Source organism: Leptodactylus fuscus, chromosome 4, assembly GCF_031893055.1.
Source record: "Leptodactylus fuscus isolate aLepFus1 chromosome 4, aLepFus1.hap2, whole genome shotgun sequence".
Classification (NCBI taxonomy): domain Eukaryota; kingdom Metazoa; phylum Chordata; class Amphibia; order Anura; family Leptodactylidae; genus Leptodactylus; species Leptodactylus fuscus.
In genome coordinates, this window is record NC_134268.1 from 125,891,867 (window position 1) to 125,919,310 (window position 27,444).

The 27,444-nt window shown below is 42.1% G+C and overlaps 1 protein-coding gene across 1 annotated transcript in view; it reads left to right on the forward strand.

The window, feature by feature from the left end:
* The window catches only part of MOCOS (molybdenum cofactor sulfurase), a 177,568-nt gene that overhangs the window by 14,398 nt on the left and 135,726 nt on the right, over positions 1–27,444 (forward strand). The window lies entirely within an intron of this gene.

A 27,444-nucleotide genomic window follows, 5' to 3' on the forward strand; every position in this document is an offset into this window, starting at 1 on the left:
TCTTTGGCAAACTGCTCCAGGTCCCTGAGATTTGAAGGGTGCCTTCTACAAACTGCCATTTTGAGATCTCTCCACAGGTGTTCTATGGGATTCAGGTCTGGACACATTGCTGGCCACTTTAGAAGTCTCCAGTGCTTTCTCTCAAACATTTTCTAGTGCTTTTTGAAGTGTGTTTTGGGTCATTGACCTGCTGGAAGACCCATGACCTCTGAGGGAGACCCAGCTTTCTCACACAGGGCCCTACATTATGCTGCAAAATTTGTTGGTAGTCTTCAGACTTCATAATGCCATGCACATGGTCAATCAGTCCAGTCCAGAGGCAGCAAAGCAACCCCAAAACATCAGGGAACCTTCGCCATGTTTGACTGTAGGAACCGTGTTCTTTTCTTTGAAGGCCTCTTTTTTTTCCTGTAAACTCTATGTTGATGCCTTTTCCCAAAAAGCTCTACTTTTGTCTCATCTGACCAGAGAACATTCTTCCAAAACGTTTTTTGGCTTTCTCAGGTAAGTTTTGGCAAACTCCAGCCTGGCTTTTTTATGTTTCTGGGTAAGAAGTGGGGTCTTCCTGGGTATCCTACCATACAGTCCCTTTTCATTCAGACACCGACGGATAGTACGGGTTGACACTGTTGCACCCTTGGACTGCAGGGCAGCTTGAACTTGATGTATGTCGAGGTTCTTTATCCACCATCTGCACAATCTTGCGTTGAAATCTCTCGTAAATTTTTCTTTTCCGTCCACATCTAGGGAGGTTAGCCACAGTGCCATGGGCTTTAAACTTCTTGATGACACTGCACACGGTAGACACAGGAACATTCAGGTCTTTGGAGATGGAATTGTAGCCTTGAGATTGGTCATGCTTCCTCACAATTTTGCTTCTCAAGTCCTTAGACAGTTCTTTGGTCCTTTTTATGTTTGCTGTGGAATTATATCCAATTTGGCTTTTTGACAATTCTTTTTGTGGTTTTCCATTGAAGACAAATTTAATGAAGATAATAATACCAAAGAATTTGTGACTGCAATAATTTTCTGGAAGAAAATGAGTATTATTTGACAGAATTGCAGGGGTGCCAATACTTTTGGCCAACACTGTGTGTATATATATATATATATATATATATATGTAAATCCAAATGTTTATTTGCAGTACATTTCTCAAACAAAGAGGTTATACAATGCAAACAGTGACACACACATATTTAAAAACAAAATGGCACAAAAAAAAAACACCTAAGGGTGCATTCACACGGAGTAACGTGCTGCGTGTCCTGGCACGTATAAGCCGTGTGAGATTTTGAGCGCCGTATACGCTGCCATTGATTTCAATGGGAGCCTGGATCGTATACACCGCGTAATTTTGCGGCCATGATTTTGCGCAAAATCACGGCCGCAAAATAACAACAGGGGAACAGGCAACAGGGAACAAAACATATAGATTTTGGGTCCATGGCCTGGAAACTCCCCAGATCTTAATCCCATTGAGAACTTGTGGTCAATCATCAAGAGACGGGTGGACAAACAAAAACCTACTAATTCTGACAAAATGCAAGCATTGATTGTGCAAGAATGGACTGCTGTCAGTGAGGATTTGGTCCAGAAGTTGATTGAGAGCATGCCAGGGAGAATTGCATAGGTCCTGAAGAAGAAGGGTTAACACTAGGGTTGAGCCGATCTTGACTTTTCAGGATCGATTTTAAAATCCGATTTCCGATCATTTTTCATTCGAACCCGATCTCGATCCCAATTCCGATCCCAATGCAAGTCAATGGGATTTTTTTATTAATCGGAGATCGGATTTTAAAAGCAATCCTACCCTGGTGTCCATTTACCTCCAGAGATGGCTGGTCCTGTGCCCCGTGCCTTCATTCTTCGCCTCGCTGCTGCTCCACGCTGCTCTTCTCTCTTCGCTGCCCCCTCCCTGCCAGGTTAGGAGAGTGTGGGCGGGTTAGGAGAGTGTGGGCGGGTACTGGGAGGGGAGACGTCACGTCTCTCTGCCCTGTACCCGCCCACACTAAGCCACAAGCCCCGCCTACCTAGTGCTTTAAACACTAACCTGGGAGGCAGGGCAGCGAGGCAAGAAGAAGGAGGGCACTGGAGCAGCCATCTCTAGAAATAAGTAGCTGCTAGAGATTTAGTTTAGCCTTCCATTCGAATGAATGAAGGCAGCCGGCGCGCAGGGGGTTAAGGCTGTGTGTCGGCTGCTTCCATTCATTCCTATGGAACTGCAGCGGAGCCTTCACACTGAATATACATCGTATACTCAGTGTGAAGGCTAAGCAATGCATTGTGGGAAAAATCACCGATCTCAATCCCACATAAAAAGATCGTGTTCGGAATTCCGATGGCGATCGTGAAATTTTCTCGATCGCCGATCGGAATCCGATCTTTTCCAAACACGATCGCTCAACCCTAGTCAACACTGCAAATATTGACTTGCTGCATTAACTCATTCTAACTGTCAATATAAGCTTTTGTTACTCATAATATGATTGCAATTATATTTCTGTATGTGATAAAAACATCTGACAAACACACATAAAAACCAGAGGGCAGCAGATCATGTGAAAATATAATATTTGTGTCATTCTCAAAACTTTTGGCCATGACTGTATATGGTTCAATAGAGCAGGTACAGTAGGAAATTATAGTGAGGTAGAGGATAGTTATGTCCTAACTAAAAATCTCTATGTGATCTTATATATGGTAATATACTCTCACTAGTCCAAGGAAGAATATGCAAATCTGTCTCCCAAGATGTAAACAGGGAGACAGTGCCTCTGTTATGCTGCCCTCTATGGGAAGCATCCAGAACATCATGCTCGACTTTTCCAGAAGTCTTTACTGCATAATGCGGGGTTATAACCAAATCAGTTTCTCAGCTACGGACAGTACCGTTTCTGTCTGGTTGGACTTCATCAGCGCAGCCTAGAGAGAACTGATTTGGTAGATGTGAGAGGCTGAGAGACCAGATTATGGGGATAATGTCACTCCTTAAGGAGAGACCACCTTTTCAGGTGTGTGGAGACTTATACAGCCATAGTTGCTCCACTGCAAGGGAACATGGGAAGAATATGCAAATCTGTCTCCCAAGATGTAAACAGGGAGACAGTGCCTCTGTTATGCTGCCCTCTATGGGAAGCACCCTGACCATCATGTCCGACTTGTTTATTGAAAAGCAATTTTTCATTTTCAATAGCAATTTCATTTTCATTACCAATATTAATGAAATCTGTGAAACAGATGTAGAGCCAAACTGATCATTATACTCTTTGATATGTTCTGTGAGGAGTATAGTTTCCAAAATGGTGTCACTTTTGGGGGTTTCCAGTGTTTTGGTATGCTAGAGGCCCTGCAAATGCAACATGGCACTTGAAAACTACTCCAGTAAAGTTTGCTCCTCAAAAACCAAATGGCGCTCTTTCCATTCTGAGCCCTTCCATGTACCAATACAGTAGATTATGAACACATATGGGGTATTTCCGTGCTCAGGAGAAATTGTATAACAAACTGTGGGGTGCTATTTCTCTTTTAAAGGGGCTCTATCAGCAAAATTATGCTAATAGAGCCCCACATATGTGTGGCTATTCAGGCACCGTAAATGTAATTTTAATCCCCCGTCCCGTTTTAAAATAAAAGCATAAAAACATATATGCTAATCGTACCTGAACATGCACCATGGGCGGTGATGCTCGATGCCGCGTCATCTTCGGGCACGCCTACCTCTTCTGTCTTCTTGTAGTGACGCCCTCTGGTTCCGTATCCTTTCGTCTTCTTGTCTTCAAATCCCGCGCCTGCGTAGTAGCGCTTCCCTACTGCGCAGGCTAACTTGCCAGTCCCCGTAGAACTACACGAGCGTATTGCACGCTCATGAACTGCCATTAAGTAAAATGGCGAGTGAGCCTGCGCAGTAGCGCTCCGGAGGGAAGCGCTACTACGCAGGCGCGGGGTTTGAAGATCTCAAGCCGGAAGAAGACCAATAGGAAGCTGGCAGAAGAGACGGGACCAGAGGGCGTCGCTCCAAGAAGAAAGAAGAGGTAGGCGTGCCCGAAGATGACGCAGCATCATGCATCACCGCCCCCGGTGCACGTTCGGTAAGATTTGCATATATGTTTTTATGCTTTTATTTTAAAACGGAACAGGGACTTTTTAAAGGCTATTCACGCATATGTGGGGCTCTATTAGCATAATTTTGCTGATAGAGCCCCTTTAACCCCTTGGGAAAATAAAAAATGTGGATAAAGTGACATATTAGTAATTTTTCATTTAAACATCCCAATGTTAATAAAATTTGTGAAAAGGCTGTGGGTTCAAAATGCTCACTATACCCCTTGATGAATTCTATTAGGGCTGTAGTTTGTAGGGGTTCTTTTTGGGGGGTTTCCTTTGAATTGATACTCTAGGGCAGACCTGGGAAAAGTCCGGCCCCTGGGCCATATCCGGCCCTCTGACTGATTCAGTCTGGCCCACACAGCTTTGACTAGGGAGGCGTGTCTAGGGGGGCGTGTCTTAGTGCCGGCAGAAGATGGAGACATGTGAGTGTGTTTTAAGGTACTGAGAGATGTAAGGTGAGCTGCAGGGTGGAGAGTGTGTGTGTATGTCTATATGTGTCTGTCTGTCTATATGTGTGTGTCTCTATGTGTGTGTCTGTATGTATGTGTGTGTCTGTATGTGTGTCTGTATGTGTGTGTGTGTGTCTATATGTGTCTGTCTATATGTGTGTGTCTATATGTGTCTGTATGTATGTGTGTCTGTATTTGTGTATGTGTGTCTATATGTGTCTGTCTATATGTGTGTGTGTGTGTATGTGTCTATATGTGTCTGTCTATATGTGTCTGTCTGTCTGTGTGTGTCTCAGTAACCTAGGGGCAGAGATGGAAGGGGAATGTTATACTAGGACAGAGATGGCAGATGGAGGGGGGGACATGAAACTGGGGGAGAGATGGAAGGGGGGGGACATGTAATGGGGAAAATAAAGGGGGATATGAAACTGAGGGAGAAGTGGAGGGGGGGACATGAAACTGGGGGTAGATGAAGAGGGCACTTAGACTGGGGGGACAGTAAACTGTGGAGGAAACTGTAGGGGGACCTGTCTGCCTCTAGTTGCCCCCAGTTTAATGTCACCCTCCAGCTACCCCTACGGTTTAATGTCTGCTTCACGATTTTAATGTCCCCCTCCAGCTGCTCCAGTTTCATGTCCCCTCTAGTTTCCACCAGTTTATACTGGGGCACCAGGAGAGGGACTTAATACTGTGGGGCAGTTGGAAGGGAACATTATAATGTGGGGGCATATAGTGTACGGGTGACTGTAGGAGGATTATACTTTGTGGGGGCACATGGAAAGATGATTGGGAATGGGCGGAGTCAACATAGAAGTGAGTGGAGCTAAATTTGCAGTGGCACAACCCTCTATCATAGTTTCAATTTCTTATGCGGCATGGGAAAATTAATTGCCCACCCCTGCTCTAGGGGCTCTGAAAATGAGACATGGTGTCTGAAAACTATTCCAGTAAGATCTGCTTTTCAAACACCAAGTTTCGCTCCTTCTCTTCCATGTGCTGCCGTGTGCCCAAAAATCATTTTACACCCACATGTGGGATATTTCAGTGCTCTGGAGAAATTGCATAACAAAATGTGAGATGCATTTTTTCCTTTAACCCTTTGGAAATGTGTTCCTTTTTAGGGCTATATGAAAGTATTATAGAAAAAAAATGAAATGTCTAAATTTCGCCTGCATATGGTTTTAATATCAGTGAACTACTTAAAGGATTAAACTACCCAAATGCTGTTTTGAATTATTTTTGGGGTGCAGTTTTGAAAATGGGGTGATTCATGGGGGGTTCTAATATATAGGCCTTCATAATCCCCTTCAGAACTGAAGTGTTGACTAAAAAATTAGTTTGGGAAATTTTCTTTTAAATCTGGAAAATCGTTGTTACACTTCAAAGCCTTCTAACATTCAAAATAAATTAAAAAGACAACCAAAAGATGATGCCAATATAAAGCAGAGATATGGTAGATAATATTTATTAATGTATTTGTATGATATAACTATCTGTTTGAAAAGCAGAGCAGTTCACATTTTGAAAATTATGATTTTTTGCAAATTTCCATCAAATTTCCTTTTTTTTTTATAATAAATACACAAATATTGATTAGATTTTACCACTAACACGAAGTACAGTGTGTCACAAGAAAACAATCTCACAATCACTTGTGTAAGTTAAAGCATCTCAAAGTTATTGCCATTTAAAGTGACACATGTCAGTTTTGAAAAACAAGGCCTGGTCCTTAAGGCACTTTTGGGCTGCGTCCTTAAGGGGTTAAATGCTCCACAGTAGCCCCATCCCGACACAGTATTAAATGTTCCACTGTAGCCCCCTTCCCCTCACACACTCATTGCTCTAATCATTGCTCCTAAGAAGTAAGCGACAATGACCTTGTTGCTTCAAAGAGCTTGTTTACACAGTGACAAAAGCAGTTTTATGTCAGCAATAAGGGCACAGATTTATAAAACAAAAATGTGACTCCAACCTGTACGACTGGGTTGCTATGCTAGGTTTTGGTGACAGGCTAGCTTTAAGGTCCTGGATAAATAGTTAACATATAGTTATTTATTGAAAGTATTTTTGGGGAACAGAATAAACAGCATGCCCCAGGGAGTGGAGGAAAAGGAGCAGATTGGAAACAAGCAATGGGAAGGAGCAGATTGCTCCGTGTTTTGAACTTGCCCTTCACATACCTCAGTAGTGGTTTAAATTGTACAGTTGTGTGTGCAAGAACTCTTTTTGAATCAGATTTTATGTAAACAGTTGTATCAGGGTTAACCCGAACTTTAACCAATTACAGAAGTTCGACTTAAAGAGGACCTTTCATGTTCTCGTGAAAGTGCGGTTTTATATAATGCTAAAAAGCCGACAGTGTGCTGCTTTCCCGGCATGTGTCCTTGTGGTGGAGAGATTGGTGTCATTAGTTTTGGCACCAACATCACCTCACTGTCAGAAAGGCGTTACTCATAGATCAGAATCATCACTGGGCTGTAAGAAACGCCCCCTCTGACAGTATTCTTCCATATTATTCTATAGCTTTGTACTGTCAGAGGGACAGAGACCACCCAGCGATGATGCTGAGCTGTGAGCAACGCGCCCCCCCCCTTCCCCAGTAAAAGTCTATGGATGAGAACGAGTGTGGGGAGATTTTGATGCTGAAACTAAGGGCACTGATATCTCCACTACCGGGATAGTGAGCTTTCTGTTAGTATATAAAACTGCGCTTTTATGAGGACATGAACTTTAACTCTGTTATATCAGTATATTAGTATATCAGTATATTAGGGCTGGTTCACTGGCATATGAACAACAGAAAGGCTAAATCCCCCATGAGTATGAGTCACATCCTTCTTTCATCTGCACCAAAGGAAAATGTGTCAGGTCTTAGGGCCCCTTCACACGGAGGATACTCTGGCTGATTCGGAACGTGTAAACGTTCCGAATCAGCAGCATTTAAAGCAGGTCCTATTGCTTTCTATGGGAGCCGGCATACGTGCGCTCCCCATAGAAATGAATGGGCTTCTTTTTTAGTATGATTTTTAGGCGCCGCCCCCTGAGAGGCTGGCTGCCTTTGATGCAGTGCTCCAAGCTGGGAGCAAACTTTTCTTTCCTTTTTCACTCTTTTTCTCTATATCTTCAAGAATCCGGTAACCAAGCAATCTAGCACTATGAATTTAGCAACTATAAATCGAATGGAAGACCCTGTGGAGTTTTTTGTTCCTTTTGTTTCCATTGTAAAGCATGGACTCAAGACCTGGTTCAGCTGGTTTCCACATGTGCCTGTTACCATCCCCCCAGCTAGGACAGCATGGCTCAACATGCGGCATGGAAGAGAAACCTACATGGAAATGCGGACTTCTTCGTTCAAGGAGATGATTTCTGGCGTCAATTGCTGATGTGTGAAGATGCTACAGCTGACTGGTATTTCTTTCTATTACTGTGGACACGTGGGACACTGTTACAACCTGGGAACCTACCATCACCCACCTACCCCAGGAGTTATGGAAGCCTGGCAAGAGAGCAGCACCATGTATACCTGGATGGCCTCTGACTTCCTTGGGGCAGTAGAACACTGTGGTAAGGAGGAGGAGGAGGGCTTGGGACGAAGGACATTTGGGGCATTTTTTGTGGTTAAAAAGGACAATAGTGCTGATGCAAGATACCGAACTATCAGCTGTGAGCAGGAGATCTCACCACCTACCAAAGGAACTGCCACATGTTATCATGATAGCTGCATATGTCCCCCACCTCTGCAAAAATTTCTGCTTGTTATATCCACATGCTGTGACCCCCCTCCTCGTGTCCTACAACCAAGTCGGCTGTATTATTATTATTATAATTATTATTATTAACATCAATCTGCACAGAGAACTAAATGATCCTGCAGTGTGTCTGTGTTTCTTTCTTTCTTTTTTATTTGCTATGATTCCTAGGATTTCTCTATCTGCCATGAGCTTCTATGTGTTTCTCTCTTGTTATATACTACTGTACCATCTATGAAACTGTATCACTGAAATTTCCCCATTGTGGGACTATTAAAGGAATATCTTATCTTATCTCTTATGCCAGCTCCCATGGAAAGCAATGAGACCTGCTTTAAACACTGCTGATTCGGAATGTTTACACGTTCCGAATCAGCCAGAGTATCCTCCGTGTGAAGGGGCCCTTATGGAGCAATTCCAGCAAACATCTGTAGTGCAAAGGTATTAGGCCCCTGTAACCCCCACTCACCCCCCTTCCCAGTTTAGCCATCAGAACTTGAAGAGGGCTGTGTCCATTTTGCACCTCAGGTGTGTTGTAGTTGTATGTACTGAAAGAACCTATTGTGAAGGAGATCAAATTTCCTCTGGAATTCAGGGAAACATTTCAGTCTTTGGTGCATATCCCTGTCTTTGGTCTCATCTAATTTGTAGAAATAGAATAAAAAGCCAAGTACCCTTACATTTAGGTGGAAGACTTCAAAATCAACTATTAGTTTAGGCCAGGGGTCTAGAAACTTTTTTCCAAGGAGGGCCAGATTTGGTGAAGAGAAAATGTGTGGGGGCCAATCATTCAGCCTGACATTCTTCTAACCATTACAGAGGACCTTTCACATCCTCTTAGATGTGTGGCATTATACTGTATAAGCACCTATACAAACCCATTCAAATGAATGTGTTTTAAAACTGACCGCTGGGTTACTGTCCCCTGTCCAGTTTCACCGGGACTGAAGACGGAAACCCGACAGAATACATAAACCAGACACAGGGTGGAAGTGTGAACCGCCCATTTGTCAGCCATCTGTTCAGGGCTGAGTGATGGAATTTTCTATGTCCAACTATCCAGGACAAGAAGAGGATTCTGTGAAATCTTAGATCTATTAAGGTGGTGATAGAGAGTGGAGGTAATGCCACCTGTGCTCTGAGATGGAATTGTTCCAATAAGAGGATTAGTAGAGTTAGTAGTTCTCAGAGAAGTGAACTGGGAAAGTATAGCATGGTGAAGCTGGAGGAATTGGTAGAAGTGTTCTCTCAGGATCTGACAAGTAGTTTGAAGTTGGATGAGCGAAAGGATACTATCACTATCAAGAAGCTGATGTGAGTGCCATGTCTTTTCCAGTAAGGAGCATCCTCAAAATTAGGGATATGTCTAGGGATAATCCAAAGGAGGTTTCCTTTGGTATATCTGAGTAAGATAATAATGTAAGATCCTCTCTCCACACTCTCCTCAGCACTACGTGCATCGGGAACAGATTCTTCATTGATATGAATGGTTTGTGCAGGATGGACCACAGGGAATTATCAGAGAGACATTAGAGGGGTATTTCCATCACACTTGTTCACCAACCTGCAGGTTGTGTGCTCTCTTCACTTCCTAGTTTTCTCGGCACATTGGTGGGCGGGGTTTCACTTGCTCTGCTATCTGCTATGTTTGCAGTCAGTAATGAGGGATTGGTTGTAAATGAATTACCACAGTATGAAGATGATGTAGAGGCTGATGTAACAGAGCTGGAGTTGAGTCAGTTTGTAATCCATACAGAGGTACTGGACTCCCTATCTCAGCCCTTATCAGACAAATTCAATTAAAGCAACTGATAAATGGAAGAGCAGGAGATAAGAGCTCAGAAAAACCAGGGCTTTCACCTCCCCTCTCCCCTATCTGAGGAGCTCCGTTGCTTGTCTGGGGCAGAGATATACACAGCTCAGAGCTGCTCCCAGTACTCAGCCCCTCCCTCAGCCCCTGAGAGCAGGCAGCTACGTTACTTGGGGACTGAGGGGACTGAGCAGATAAGCTCGTGGTTATAGAAATGCATGTAAACAATGAAGTGAATAAATTAAGATAGCGGCCAAACAAAGCAGTTTTGATAAAGCAATGTTTTTAGAAAAAGTCCTATATCCACATAAACTAGCAGTATAGATAGGATCCTTGTTATGGGACAACCCCTTTAAGCAAAGATACATTCAGGAGATGATGGGTCCTCAGAAGTAAGCCATTGGCCTAGGTATTTCAGTTGTCCAGTTAAATAGTAGATTAAAATGTCCAGTAAAGTCATCCCAGCCTCATCCAAGGGGTGTTTGAATTTATCAAGGCTCAGTTTAGATCTCGTATTGATCCAAATAAAGGAAATAAAATAAATAAGTCAATCACTTGGAAGGTAGTCTTGGCAATAGGTAAAGAGCTTTCGGTCCCGGTACCATAGCTCTTTACAGTCAGAAGGGCGTTCATGACAGTCAGTCAGGTACGTCCTTCTCCACAGCAGTGCTTATCGCGCTGTACAGTGTGAGTGGGGAGACGAGTATTATCAGGAGGAGAGTGGGCGTTCCTCCCCGCTCACACTGTACAGCGCAATAGGAGCTGCTTTGAAGAACGTACCTGGAACTGGTACAGTCAGGAACGCCCCTCTGACTGTAAAGAGCTACGGTACCAAGACCGAAAGCGCTTTACCCAGGTCACAGATCGGGAAAGCCGTCAGTGCGCTGAATTCAGCGCACTGTCTGCTTTCCAACAGTATATAGAACTGCCTGTTCCGCAAACCATGAAAGGCCCTCTTTAAGTGTATGCCCAAATACTTGCAATGACCTTCAGTCCAATGCTTGTGGGTTAGAGAGCTGTTACACAATGTGGGGACAAATACATCATGGAGAATTCAGACCAGTTAATTCTCTGCCCAGAGTAGGTTCCAAGGCTTTCTAGCAGAAACATTGGTTTAGGGAGTTCTTCACCTTATGATGAAGGTGTTCTTCACCGTAAGGGAATGGCTATGTAGAGGAAAACTGGAAGAATTTGAGCCAATGAGCACTATATTGGCTCTGGGCTCAGAATATAATAATAAGATCCATTTCCGAAAATTAAAACCAAAACCCATATGTTGGAGGGCCTTCAAGAGGAACAGCCATTTTATAGAGTCAGAGGCCAGGGGCCAGCCCTCAGACCTAGCAACTCTCACTTACAGTGCCTTGCAAAAGTATTCGGCCACCTTGAACTTTTCAACCTTTTGCCATATTTCAGGCTTCAAACATGAAGATATCAAATTTTAATTTTTTGGGAAAGAATCAACAACAAATGGGACACAATTGTGAAGTGGAACAAAATTTATTGGATATTTTAAACTTTAACTAATAAAAAACTGAAAAGTGGGGCGTGCAAAATTATTCGGACCCTTTACTTTCAATGCAGCAAACTCACTCCATTCAGTTCAGTGAGGACCTCTAAATGATCCAATGTTGTCCTAAATGACTGATGATGATAATCCACCTGTGTGTAATCAAATCTCCGTATAAATGCACCTGCTCTGTGATAGTCTCAGGGTTCTGTTTAAAGCGCAGAGAGCATCATGAAGACCAAGGAACACACCAGGCAGGTCCAAGATACTGTTGTGGAGAAGTTTAAACCCGGATTTGGATACAAAAAGATTTCTCAAGCTTTAAACATCCCAAAGAGAACTGTGTAAGCAATCATATTGAAATGGAAGGAGTATCAGATCACTGCATATCTACCAAGACCCGGCCGTCCCTCTAAACTTTCATCTCAAACAAGGAGAAGATTGATCAGAGATGCAGCCAAGAGGCCCATTATCACTCTGGATGAACTGGAGACATCTACAGCTGAGGTAGCCATTTCTCAAAGATATCCATAAAAAGTCTGGTTTAAAGTTGCCACAAGCCACCTGGGAGACACCAAACATGTGGAAGAAGGTGCTCTGGTCAGATGAAACCAAAATCCAACTTTATGGCCACAATGCAAAACGATATGTTTGGCTTAAAAGCCCCACAAAAAATGCAAAAGCTTAATAAAGAGTGAAAATCCAACAAAATCTAATAAAAAACATTGTCCAAAAAGACAGGATCACTATAAAACTTGTATATTTATTGACATATAGTATAAAACCACAAAAGTTTTTAATAAATATGATAACAATATTGATAAGGCAGACCAATGGTACTAATATAGACCAGAGAGTGGGAGGCACAGGTATATAACAAGTCAAAAATACATGTCACATGCCTGGTTGGAAAGGTGAAACTAGAGGAGAAAACTCTCCAGAAAAAGTGAATAGCAACAAGTGCTAATAAATAACATTAGTCATAACCAACATACAGTAGTGAACAAATATAACTGACAATATACAATTTTGAACACACAATGTGAAAAGCACCAGTATTGTGGGTAGGCACGCTACTGTTATTGTCATTATCTTCTGTTTCACAATCTTATTCCTGGTTCTTTTCTGCTTTTCACATTGTGTGTTCAAAATTGTATATTGTCAGTTTTGTTCACTATGTTGGTTATGACTAATGGCCGCAAAATAGCGCCGCATATACGATCCCGGCTCATACTGAAATCAATGGGAGCGTATACGGCCCACAAAATCTTACACGGCGTATGCGTGCCACATCACGCGGCACTTTACTCCGTGTGAACTCCCCCTTTCACAGTAATTTTCTACTTTTATGTGTATTCTAGGGAAAGGAGGTGATTTAGAAGTTTTATTTATTTTATTTTATTTTTTTAAAGCTTTTTTTTTCACTATTTCATTACCCCTTCTCCCTAGGTGGCTTGAACCTGCAATAATTTGATTGCAAGTCCCATAGACGGCAATAGAAGTGTATTGCCGTCTATGGGAGATTCTCGACATTACTATTACGGCTGGTCATAGACCAACCGCAATAGTAATATAGCAGTGACAGGCCTGGGAGCCTTCAGTAGGCTCCCGGCTGTCACCAGAACAAGTCGGTTCCTGCAACCTCGCTGCGCAGGAGCCAGCCTGCAACTTTAAAGGTATGGGGCCGGTAGGGACCGTCCCTGGGGTGTATTCTACACTTTGGGGGGAAGGGGGGGTTAAGTTTTAATGCCCACAATTAGAATGCATTCTAATTGCAGGCATTAGCTTTGGGCCTCCGCGTACAGCGGAGACACAGTTGCTATGGCGACTGCTTTGCAGCAGAGCGGCCACCATTATTCTTACAGATCTGGCATCCCGGTAATAGAACAGCGGATGCCGTCAAGGGGGTTTTAAACGCTGGCACAGGGGCCAGGGCCTGCAGCATTGCCACGCTCCTGTTTGCTGCAGGCCCCGGCACCTGTGCCGGCGTCTAAAACCCCCTTCCTGGTATCCACCGGAAAGGGGCATTCGGACTATAAGACACACCCTCATTTTCCCCCCAGATTTGGGGGAAAAAAGTGTGTCTTATAGTCCGAAAAATATGGTATATAAAACTCAAATTCTGTAGTAGTCTGCGCTATACAAATCCACAGTTCACACCTGATTTGGGTGAAATTTGGTACGCCCCCTATCCACCCACAGGAGCAGAATACTGCGCACATTACATCTCGCTAGATTCCCCCAATCATTAGATTGGGGCCCCGAAGTTAGGCCCTATACATATAATGGGGAAATGTGAAAGTGCTGAGTGGAAAACAATAGTTGTGACTGACGGGGACGGATTATAGCGACGGCGCCAAAGAGTCGCTGCTAAAGGGGCCGCACCACCACACCCAACACACAAACATTTCACAAACACCATATAAACATCACACAGACAGCACACATTGGCATTTCATTTATCCAAATACAGTTTATTTTCTGAAAGTTTGTGTGAGTATATTTTGGAGGTTACTTTATTTTTGTTACAACATAACTTTTTTGAATTTGATGGCACGTTTTATTTACAGGTTAGGGGAGCCCCCATGGGGGCTTCCTTCTCACCGTCTTTAGCCAATTTGTATTTATCATGGTGGGAGGAGAAGAGATTTTTTTCATTGGATAACCCCTTTCGGGACAGTATGCTCTGGTACGGCCGCTATATAGATGATGTTCTTATCGTCTGGTGTGGCGATATAGCGGCCGTGCCAGAGTTTGTTGATTATTTAAATGCTAATGGGTTAAATTTGAAATTTACTTTTTCACAACATAGCACTGAAATCACATTTTTGGACATTTTTTTGAAAGGTAATGTTATATTGAATAGGGTAGAAAGTAGTCTGTTCAGAAAGCCAACATCAGGCAATTCAATTTTATCAGCCAATAGTCATCACCCAGGTCACACGATTAGGTCTATTCCGGTAGGCGAACTAATTCGTACTCGTCGAGCATGTTCAACAGACCAAGACTATATACAACAAGAAAACATCACACTTAATAGACTACGCTCTAGGGGTTACCCAGAGTGGTCACTCAGGCGAGCCAAAAAAATAGTAGATTCTAAATCTAGATCTTCTTTGTTAGGGGACAGGAAAAACAAAAATAAAGATGATAGTAAGAACAAGAATGAAATAAAATCTTCAGAGAAGATCGTGTTTTCTACACCTTATAGCTCCCAGTTCCCTGAAATAGTTAACATCTTTAAGAGGAATTTACCTATTTTATTGTCAGATAATATCACTAGTAAGATATTGGATAAAGGAATTCAGTTCATAGACAAACGGGGACAGACCATTGGTGACAGCCTGTCTCCTAGTAGGTTTAATAACACCAATTGTAATCATCCAGGTACTTGGTTGGACCTTAAAGGATTTTTTGCATGCGGTTCAAATCGATGTAATATGTGCAAGTATAGTAGAAAAACAAAGGTTTTTCAGGATAGTCAGAAAAACTGTACATATGATATTAAGTCATTTTTGAATTGCAATAGCGACCATATCATATACATAATTGAGTGTACTACTTGTGATAAACAGTATGTGGGTTGCTCTACGAGACCTTTAAAAACGAGAATATCGGAGCATATATCGGATTGCATTAATAAAAGAAATGGGGAGAACATTTCTAATGCCTCCAGACATTTCCTACTATTTCATCAGGGGTTTCTGTCAAGCTTTAAATTTTATGCAATTGAACATGTTCAGAAACCACCAAGAGGTGGAGATTGGAAGAGAAAATTATTGTTGCGAGAAGCGCATTGGATTATGCGACTTAATACCAGGTCACCGGTAGGTTTGAACATCCGTTCGGACTTATCGTATATTTATTGAGTAGCCTGGAGAATGTATCTCTTGTTCTTTCTGTGCACGACGTATCACTGAGTGTAGTGGTTTCAATGCACTCTATGTATATAATGTATTGGATATACTAGGTGGAGCTATATGATCTAGGAGGATAGGCTCGGATCTCATTGGGTAATTGAACCACGTGGTCCTTTGGCGCACGTGATGTGTCACATGTCCGGAAATCATTGTCCAACTATATCTGTGGGAGTTTGGACACTATAGGATCGGAGTGTTTTAGGAATCTATTCAGACGGAACGGTTTTGGGTAATACTAAAGAACTTCATGGTCTAAGGTAATGAAGCCCTATTTTTGGACTAAAGTGATTTATTTATTTATCTATGTATGTATATTTATGAAATGGTTATAGATTTATTTATTATATGTTCTCTTTTTAATATATGGGATGATGTAATTATAAACATATGTGTAATTATAGGCTAAGGGTTAATGGCATTAGCAGGGTGGAGTTTCTTTTGGGTCATTGGTGGTTTAAATAGCCGAGTGTTCAGTATACGTGTATGCCATGAGGAAGGTACTCCGGTACCGAAACGCGTAGCAGAATCTTGATCTGAAAACTCGTGTAACCCCTCTTTTTATGGAAATGACATAAAAGTTAAATTTTATATATTGGACGACTCTGGGATCCTTTCCAGTTTGAAGCAGAGCATTTTATTCAAATTCATCTATCGTTGTCTGGTCGGAGTTCACACAGCAGCTCTTTGTCTCCTGGAATTCATTAAGAGATCCTTCATATGGTGAGCTGAAATTTACCCTTTTTGGTTTTTGGTTTTCTAACAAGTTTGGACTCTTTTCATGCTCCCGGTTTTTGGTGTGATATTGCTTTAATATGGATCGAACAAATGTTAGTTTTGATCCCGTACAAAGAGCGTCCAGGATTGCAGCAGTTTTTGATTTAAATACACCGTTGTCTGAGGATATTAACCCTAATATCAAATCCTTAATGCAGAAATGGGAAAAGTTACTCCATGTGGAATTGAGAACTTCATGGGATCAAATTACCCTTGAGAAATATGTACAGAATAAAATGATACCCCGTGGGTTGCGTCTTAAAAAGATTCCGACTCTTTTATATGATGAGGAATTTGAGACAAATTGGAACAACATTTTATCAGAGTGTTCTCTCAAATTAATGGGTTTGATTATCGAGAAAGAAAAAAGCAAACTTGATGATATCAAGAAGGATCTTACTCTGATACAGGATCAACTTAAATTGTTTGAACAGGATGCCAGTTATTCCATTATGAGAAATGACATATTTAAAAAGTTGGATACTCTGGAACAACAAATTATGAGTATAAAGAAAAAGAAATTTGTTAGAGATACAAGGGACTATTCAACTGGATATGTATATCCCAAAATGTCATCATTTAGGAATACTACTCCGCGATCCATATTGAAAAGTGGTGTACGTAAATATAGGGATAATCGCAGGGTATCCTTTAGTTCAAATGAACATGGATCGGAATCGTCCGTTTTCTCACATAATGGCAGCTCTAATGAGGATAATTCGGATCCACAATCAAGTTCTTCAACAACTCCAGCCTTGGTATATAACAAGTCAAGGGTCTTTTCCAGATCTACCTCAAAAAACGAACGAGGAGAGCGGGGAGGAAATGTTCCCGTAAAAACAGATCGCAGATACATCACCCGTGCCAATACACTACAGAACCGGAGATAAAAGTTGAGAGTGTTCGGAGTCGAGTAGAAAATGTGGAAAATTTGTCTTCTTTTTCCTTTACAGCTGATGAATTAACTCTATTATCTAAAGGACTTAACTTTGTCCCCACCAGGAATTTTGATTTATTTAACACCATGTTGGATATTAACAAGTTCATACGCCTGTTGACTGTCAAGAGACATTTTTTTGATGCGGATTCTGCACAGGAGGATTATATGGTTCAGGGACATTCTAATGGTTTACAGAACGGGGCTATTTCTTCTGATATTGTTGATACTGGAATGTCTTATAAGTTTGTAGAAACGGATTCAGTGGATAATGTACTGAATCTGGGTGAAGTTGAGCCAGTCAAATCTGATAATATTTTTAAGGATTTACTATTCAAAGAACAGGTTGCTTTAATCAGTTTAGTCCAACTTCAGGAGTTGAACCAGAATTATAATGACCATTCCATACACAGAGTGGGGGCTAAAGGGTTAAACCCTAGTTTTTACCCGTTAAAATCAAGGGCCCCAGTGTATATGTTGTTTCAGCAGGTTATGGAAAAGGAATTGTGTTCTCTCAACGAGAAAAATAAAAAAGGTTCTCGTTGCGACAATCTGACCGTCCAAGAAAGAAAAGCCTTACATAGATTGAAAAATTGTAAAGATGTAATAATCAAAAAGGCGGACAAGGACGGTAAGATTGTCATAATGAACCGGGAGGATTACAAACAGGGATGCTTAAATATCCTAGAGGATTCATTGACATACAGAAAATTACAGAAAGATCCTACTGAGGAATTTTTAGATTTACTTAAAAACCTGGTAGCGAAAGGTGTTGAATTGGGTATTTTGTCTAAAAACCAGTCTAAATTTCTTATACCGGAATGTACTGTGGTAGCCACATTTCACGGTTTACCCAAGACACATAAAAATATAAGACCTCCGCCACTGAGACCAATAGTGGCCGGTATTGGCTCTATCAACGAAAATTTGTGTACCTGGTTGGACAGGTTGCTCCAGCCGTTGGTGTTTAGAACACCTGGATATATTCGCGATTCTAAGGCTGTGTTGCAGATTTTTGAGAACTTTATGTGGAAATCTGAGTTTTCTTGGGTTACTTGTGATATTCAGCAGCTGTATTCGAGCATCCCCCATGATTTATCTATTCAAGCTTTGGCATTTCATTTATCCAAATACAGTTTATTTTCTGAAAGTTTGTGTGAGTATATTTTGGAGGTTACTTTATTTTTGTTACAACATAACTTTTTTGAATTTGATGGCATGTTTTATTTACAGGTTAGGGGAGCCCCCATGGGGGCTTCCTTCTCACCGTCTTTAGCCAATTTGTATTTATCATGGTGGGAGGAGAAGAGAGTTTTTTCATTGGATAACCCCTTTCGGGACAGTATGCTCTGGTACGGCCGCTATATAGATGATGTTCTTATCGTCTGGTGTGGCGATATAGCGGCCGTGCCAGAGTTTGTTGATTATTTAAATGCTAATGGGTTAAATTTGAAATTTACTTTTTCACAACATAGTACTGAAATCACATTTTTGGACATTTTTTGAAAGGTAATGTTATATTGAATAGGGTAGAAAGTAGTCTGTTCAGAAAGCCAACATCAGGCAATTCAATTTTATCAGCCAATAGTCATCACCCAGGTCACACGATTAGGTCTATTCCGGTAGGCGAACTAATTCGTACTCGTCGAGCATGTTCAACAGACCAAGACTATATACAACAAGAAAACATCACACTTAATAGACTACGCTCTAGGGGTTACCCAGAGTGGTCACTCAGGCGAGCCAAAAAAATAGTAGATTCTAAATCTAGATCTTCTTTGTTAGGGGACAGGAAAAACAAAAATAAAGATGGTAGTAAGAACAAGAATGAAATAAAATCTTCAGAGAAGATCGTGTTTTCTACACCTTATAGCTCCCAGTTCCCTGAAATAGTTAACATCTTTAAGAGGAATTTACCTATTTTATTGTCAGATAATATCACTAGTAAGATATTGGATAAAGGAATTCAGTTCATAGCCAAACGGGGACAGACCATTGGTGACAGCCTGTCTCCTAGTAGGTTTAATAACACCAATTGTAATCATCCAGGTACTTGGTTGGACCTTAAAGGATCTTTTGCATGCGGTTCAAATCGATGTAATATGTGCAAGTATAGTAGAAAAACAAAGGTTTTTCAGGATAGTCAGAAAAACTGTACATATGATATTAAGTCGTTTTTGAATTGCAATAGCGACCATATCTTATACATAATTGAGTGTACTACTTGTGATAAACAGTATGTGGGTTGCTCTACGAGACCTTTAAAAACGAGAATATCGGAGCATATATCGGATTGCATTAATAAAAGAAATGGGGAGAACATTTCTAATGCCTCCAGACATTTCCTACTATTTCATCAGGGGTTTCTGTCAAGCTTTAAATTTTATGCAATTGAACATGTTCAGAAACCACCAAGAGGTGGAGATTGGAAGAGAAAATTATTGTTGCGAGAAGCGCATTGGATTATGCGAATTAATACCAGGTCACCGGTAGGTTTGAACATCCGTTCGGACTTATCGTATATTTATTGAGTAGCCTGGAGAATGTATCTCTTGTTCTTTCTGTGCACGACGTATCACTGAGTGTAGTGGTTTCAATGCACTCTATGTGTATAATGTATTGGATATACTAGGTGGAGCTATATGATCTAGGAGGATAGGCTCGGATCTCATTGGGTAATTGAACCACGTGGTCCTTTGGCGCACGTGATGTGTCACATGTCCGGAAATCATTGTCCAACTATGTCTGTGGGAGTTTGGACACTATAGGATCGGAGTGTTTTAGGAATCTATTCAGACGGAACGGTTTTGGGTAATACTAAAGAGCATCATGGTCTAAGGTAATGAAGCCCTATTTTTGGACTAAAGTGATTTATTTATTTATCTATGTATGTATATTTATGAAATGGTTATAGATTTATTTATTATATGTTCTCTTTTTAATATATGGGATGATGTAATTATAAACATATGTGTAATTATAGGCTAAGGGTTAATGGCATTAGCAGGGTGGAGTTTCTTTTGGGTCATTGGTGGTTTAAATAGCCGAGTGTTCAGTATACGTGTATGCCATGAGGAAGGTACTCCGGTACCGAAACGCGTAGCAGAATCTTGATCGGAAAACTCGTGTAACCCCTCTTTTTATGGAAATGAAATAAAAGTTAAATTTTATATATTGGACGACTCTGGGATCCTTTCCAGTTTGAAGCAGAGCATTTTATTCAAATTCAGCAATAGTAATATAGCAGTGACAGGCCTGGGAGCCTTCAGTAGGCTCCCGGCTGTCACCAGAACAAGTCGGCTCCTGCAACCTCGCTGCGCAGGAGCCAGCCTGCAACTTTAAAGGTATGGGGCCGGTAGGGACCGTCCCTGGGGTGTATTCTACACTTTGGGGGGAAGGGGGGGTTAAGTTTTAATGCCCACAATTAGAATGCATTCTAATTGCAGGCATTAGCTTTGGGCCTCCGCGTACAGCGGAGACACAGTTGCTATGGCGACTGCTTTGCAGCAGAGCGGCCACCATTATTCTTACAGATCTGGCATCCCGGTAATAGAACAGCGGATGCCGTCAAGGGGGTTTTAAACGCTGGCACAGGGGCCAGGGCCTGCAGCATTGCCACGCTCCTGTTTGCTGCAGGCCCCGGCACCTGTGCCGGCGTCTAAAACCCCCTTCCTGCTATCCACCGGAAAGGGGCATTCGGACTATAAGACACACCCTCATTTTCACCCCAGATTTGGGGGAAAAAAGTGTCTTATAGTCCGAAAAATATGGTATATAAAACTCAAATTCTGTAGTAGTCTGCGCTATACAAATCCACAGTTCACACCTGATTTGGGTGAAATTTGGTACGCCCCCTATCCACCCACAGGAGCAGAATACTGCGCACATTACATCTCGCTAGATTCCCCCAATCATTAGATTGGGGCCCCGAAGTTAGGCCCTATACATATAATGGGGAAATGTGAAAGTGCTGAGTGGAAAACAATAGTTGTGACTGACGGGGACGGATTATAGCGACGGCGCCAAAGAGTCGCTGCTAAAGGGGCCGCACCACCACACCCAACACACAAACATTTCACAAACACCATATAAACATCACACAGACAGCAGACATACACCAACCCAAAAGCACAACACCACACAAATGCCACCACACAACACAAACACCACCCCACAAATACCATAACACCACACCATAAATACCATATGCACAACGCGCGCACACACATACTAGGACCACACACGCATGCAAACACACTCAGATGGATGCACACTACACACACGGACAAACCTAGCACATTCGTACTCACAAACAACTACCGCACGCATGGACACTTGCACTGCACACATACAAACACATGGATCACATGCACATATACATGCTTACATATACACAGACCGCACACGTGCACGCATACATACATATGGATCACACGCATGCACACGCACTGACAAAACATGTCTGGTATCCTTAGTGGCTGCTTGCACACTATAGTATTTTCCATGGTCTCCGGTCCATGGATTTGGTGGTTCCATAGACTTCTTTGTGCACACAGCTGTGAATTTTACAGGCTCCATAGAAATTTATGGAGCTGTAGAATCCATGGGCTGGAGACCCGTGAAAAATACTGTAGTGTGCAAGCAATCTTACTGAGCAGTAATATTGGTCAGGTGAAAACTGCCTTATAGTAAGGGCCCATGCTCCCAGACTCCCATTGACTTCAATGACATTTTTTACACGTGTAAAAAACTCGCCAAAAAACACAAGTTTTTTTGCACGTTTTTTGGCGTGTTTTTTACACGTGTAAAAAATGTCATTGAAGTCAATGGGAGCCTGATTTTTACACGTGTATTGTTTACATGTGTACTATGCAAAAATGAGCGCGCGTTTACTCCGTGTGCATGGGCCTAAAGGGAGCCTTCACATGGAGTTACGCTGCGCTCATTCTGATCATTAAAACACGTTCAGAATGAGTGCGTAAAAAGCAGCTCCTATTGACTTGAATGGGAGCCAGCATACATGCGCTCTCTATTGAAATCAATGGGAGGCTTTTTTCCCTATTGCTTTCAATGTATTACGCAGCGAAATCTTTTTTTTTTTAACCAGACATAAGTCAGACATGCAGAACTTTGTGTCCGGTTAAAAAAAACGGTTTTGCCACGGAGAGGGAGAAGACACACATGGACTGTCACTTTGCAAACCCATTAGAGTGAATGGGTTTGAAAATTGACTGCCGGGTTTGCGTCCCCTGTGCAGCTTCTCGGGGCAGGAAACGGAACCTCCCCCCCTCGGATTGGCTAAAGCGGAGACGGGGCGCAGGTGTGAACCCGCCCTGAAAGCTGAGTTCTGATTGGTTGCTATGGGCAACTACACAAGTCTGCCTGTCAGGCTTTTTTCATTACTGAGATGTAGGTTTTAATTTTTGATTAAAAAAAGTTTAAAAAAAATAGTTGTAATAGTTTAAAAATGTCAATTTCAGTGTGACATAGCATAACCAACAATTTAACATATTTTATATATATAAAACTCAAAATCTGTAGTAGTCTGCTCTATACAAATCCACAATTCTCGCCCGATTTGTCTGAAATTTGGCACGCCCCCTCTCCACCCACAGTGCAGCAGAACACTGCACACATTTCATCTCGCTAGCATCCCCCCGTCATGAGAATGGGGCCCCGAAGTTAGGCCCTATACATATAATGGGGAAATGTGAAAGTGAAAGTGCTGAGTTGAAAACAATCGTTGTGACTGACGGGGACGGATTATAGCGATGGCGCCAAAGAGTCGCTGCTAAAGGGGCCGCAACACCACACAAACATTTCACAAACACCATATAAACATCACACAGACAGCACACATACACCAACCCAAATGCCACAACACACCACACAAACATCAGACCACTCTAGACACATACAACACAAAGACCACCCCACAAATACCACAACACCACCCCATAAATACCACACACATGGACCACACACACACGCAAAGACACTCAGATGGATGCACACTACACACACGGACAAACAGAGCACATGCGTACTCACACACAGAAACACACACAGCACATACACGCATACATATACATGGACCACACACGTCCATGCACACATGCATACATACATATGGATCACACGTGTGCACACACACACACACACAAATACACACATGCACACACACACATACACGAACCACACACGTGCATGCACACACGCATGCACATACACACAAACTCACACACATACACGGACGACACACGTGCATACAAATACACACACGCACGTGCACAAACACGCATACATATACACAGACCACACACGTGCATGCACACACACATACATACACATGGATCACATGCATGCACACACACACATATATGCACACACACAAATACATACATTCCTATGAAAAGGTTTGGGCACCCCTATAAAAAAAAATAGTTCAAAAAATAGTTGTAGTAGTTTATACTACATAATATGTATTGAGTATATAAAATCAATAAAAATGTTGAAATGAAAAAAAAAAAGTTGTTCACATCAGTGTTACGACAAATTAGTAAAATGCCAAAATAATAAAAATTTGATGTGGAAAAAATATTTACTGTAGCTCTGAAAATGTCAATTTCTGTGTGACACTGAAAATTTTACTTTAGCGTAGCCAATAATTTAACATATTTTCCACGAGCGAAGCCGCGGGTATTCTACTAGTATCCAATAAATTTTGTTCCACTTCACAATTGTGTCCCACTTGTTGTTGATTCTTCCCCCCAAAAATTAAATTTGATATCTTTATGTTTGAAGCCTGAAATGTGGCAAAAGGTTGAAAAGTTCAAGGGGGCCGAATACTTTCGCAAGGCACTGTATTTGAGCTCTATGGAGGTTGTTGGAAGTGCTTTTGCCAGGTATAAATCCAGACTGATCAGGGTGTACAATAGCAGGCATCACCTTTTTCAAATGAGAGGCAAGTACTGTAGTAAGCAATTTATAATCTGTGTTAAGGAGTGATATAGGTCTATAGGAGCCACAGTCTAGAGCAGGGGTCGGCAACTCCTGGCACGCGTGCCAAGACTGGCACGCGAGGCATATTATGCTGGCACGGCAGCCAGCCTGCGACTTCACACTAAATTGAGAGAGTGAGAGTCCTTTTAGTGTTCTGGTAGAGCTGCGGTGTAGGACACGCCCCCTTCTCTCCCTGCCACCAATCAGAGGTGAGCCTCTCACTGCACAGGATAAGGGCTCCTTGGACCTGCTGCTACATGTGAGGAGGAGCTTCTGCCGTCTGCAGCCCTGAGGAGAGGAAGCAAAGTGAAAGTAAAAACACCAGGTACATGTGTGTTACTAACTATGCTTATTAATGTCAGGCATTTGGTTTTATTAATTTAGTTTTAGTAACTCCATGTGCCTCACATTAATAGCAGTTAACCCCATCATGTCCCTCACATTAACCCCTGTGTGGCTCACATAAGGGTTACTGAGGTGTGAGACATATGGAGGTACTAATAAAGGACCTATATAATGAACATATTCACTTATTATCTCCATATGTCTCACATATCAGTGTCCCTTATGTAAAGTACACAGGGGGTTAATGTGAGGGACATGATGGGGTTAACTGCTATTAATATGAGGCACATTGAGTTGTAACCTGCAATGCCCATGAACAGACTATTTATCTACAACTGTGGATAAAAGTACAGACCTATATATTTCAATTGACCCATATATACAGCCATTCTTTTTGTGGCTGTGTATCTGGGCCAAATTGAAGAACTGAAAAATATGGAGCAGGTCCTATATGTGTCCTATACATCCCCTATATCTGTCTGCGTTTGCAGCCCTGTCAATTCATTTTAACATATAGGTCAGTGAAAACCACATGCGTGCCATTTGTATGCAGGAGGCCTAAGGCTGAGGCCCCACATTGCAGAAATGCAGCATTTTTGTTGCACATTTTGATGCGGTTTATTTCAACCAAAGCTAAAAATGGCTACAGAAGGAATGGGAAATATATAGGAAGCTTCTTATACGTCTCCCTTCTGCTCAATCCACTCCTGGCTTAGGCTCAGAAAAACACAGCAAAATATGTAACAAAAAAAGCTGTGTTCCAACAAGCCTTAGGCTAAAGCCTCACGTTGCAGAAACAGCTTTTTTTCGTTGCAGATTTTGCTGTTTTTTGTGAGCCGAAGCCAGGAGTAGACTGAGCAGGAGGGAGACATATAAGAAGCTTCCTATATATTTCCCATTCGTTTTCTAGCCATTCTTGGTTTTGACGGAAAGAAAAACGCAGCCAAATCTGCAATAAAAAAAAGCTGCATTTTTGTAATGTGGGGCCTCAGCCTTAGTGTGATTCTATTGGGTGGTGACACTGTAACTAGATGCAATTATAGCCAAATCCAGTTCCTGGGCACCAGTGCGGTCACTTTGGTGTAAGTGTGACAACCCATTAATTCCTGGCTGGGGTTTTGCTGTTACTGCACCGCCAGGAACTAAAAGTGACAAATTAATCTGCGTTTCACTTAGGGAGCGTTCACACTACCATCTTTGTCCAACAGCTAGTGTCCACTGCTAATGTCTGTTCAAAATCTTGTGTGGACATTAGCAGCGAACACTAGCTGTGTCTGTGACATTTTGCATTGATTTAAATGGACACCGGGTGTGTTCGTTTACTATTCGTGGGTGTCCTTAAGTGTCCGTTCCCAAAGATGTCCGACTTTTCAAGCAGACAGAAAAACCTACATGTCGGGTTTTGCTGTCCACTTGAAAAGTCGGACATCTTTGAGAACGGACAGTTAAGGACAGGCACGGACAGTAAAAGAACGCACCCGGTGTCCGTTTAAATCAATGCAAAATGTCACGGACACAGCTAGTGTCCGATACTAATATCCGCACAAGATTTTGAACGGACATTAGCAGCGGACACTAGCTGTCGGACACCAACGGTAGTGTGAATGCTCCCTTACAGAAAACTGAAGTTACTAACGGCCAAGGACTGGATGGAGCATACAGGTATATTGTGTGTCAGCGCTTTACAGGTATGACCTTACACTGCTCCCAGTCACATACATTACCACTAATTGTGGGTTACGCATGTACTTACATTGCTTCTAAAGGAAAAGAACATGTGTATCCAGGCAAATAGTGGTAAGCGCATGTGGCTGGGAGCGCAGTATGACAGCACCCCTATGTTGCGGTTTGTGCTATATGACTTTAGTGTAGGTGTCGTCACCTTTACAATTATTGCCCGGCACTCCGAGGACCTCATCTTTGATTTTTTAATTTAAATCGGCACGCCGAATAGAAAAGGTTGCCTACCCCTGGTCTAGAGGATTTTTCCCTGGGTTAAGGATTATCACTATGGCATTGTAGAAGGATGGCGGGAGTACACACGAGTGGAAGGATCGCTGAAGAGTATTGAGAGGTTAAGGAAGGAGTTGGTCTTGGTACTTGAGATACAATTCAACTGGTATGCCATCAGGGCAAGATGCTTATGAGATAAGGCTTCTGTTAGTTCCAGTAAAGTGATAAGGGCCTCTAGAGCCAACCTCTGTTCCTCTATAAGAACAGGTAGCGGGCAACCAGTCAAATACTCAAAGTACACCCTAACCTGCATATTTGTGTAATTGTTAGTGAACACATGCAAGTGGGGTTTGGTCCAACCATAACATCAAAACACAATTAACTGTCAATCATATTTTTATTGCATGTTGGACATCATTATTACAGTGCACCGGACATATTCTTCTGTCCCTCCTCTCATTAAACCACCTTAAACCTGGCTGGTATCTTCTGTCCCCTGACAACTTATATTTCCCTTGTATCCTATTTTCTTAATGGGGCATCATACTCTGTGGGCAGGGGTTTAACTATAGTGGATGCAGAGGTAGCAACTACTACCTGGCCCTAGAGTTAAGAATATATACAACACATGGTAGAAGGGGACCCCATTACAGTCTTTGCATTGGGGCCCAGGAAGTTATGCCTCTATCTATGGGGGTACTGTGTGGGGGCCAGTAAGGAGGAAATATATTATGAACAGGTCAGTAAGGAGGCATTATACTGCAAGGGGGGTAGTAAAGCGCCATCATACTTGTGGAGGATACTAAATGGGGCATCATAATGTAAAGAGTTAACTAAAATTGCATTATTCTGTGTGAGATCACAAAGGGACTGCATCAGGTTAGA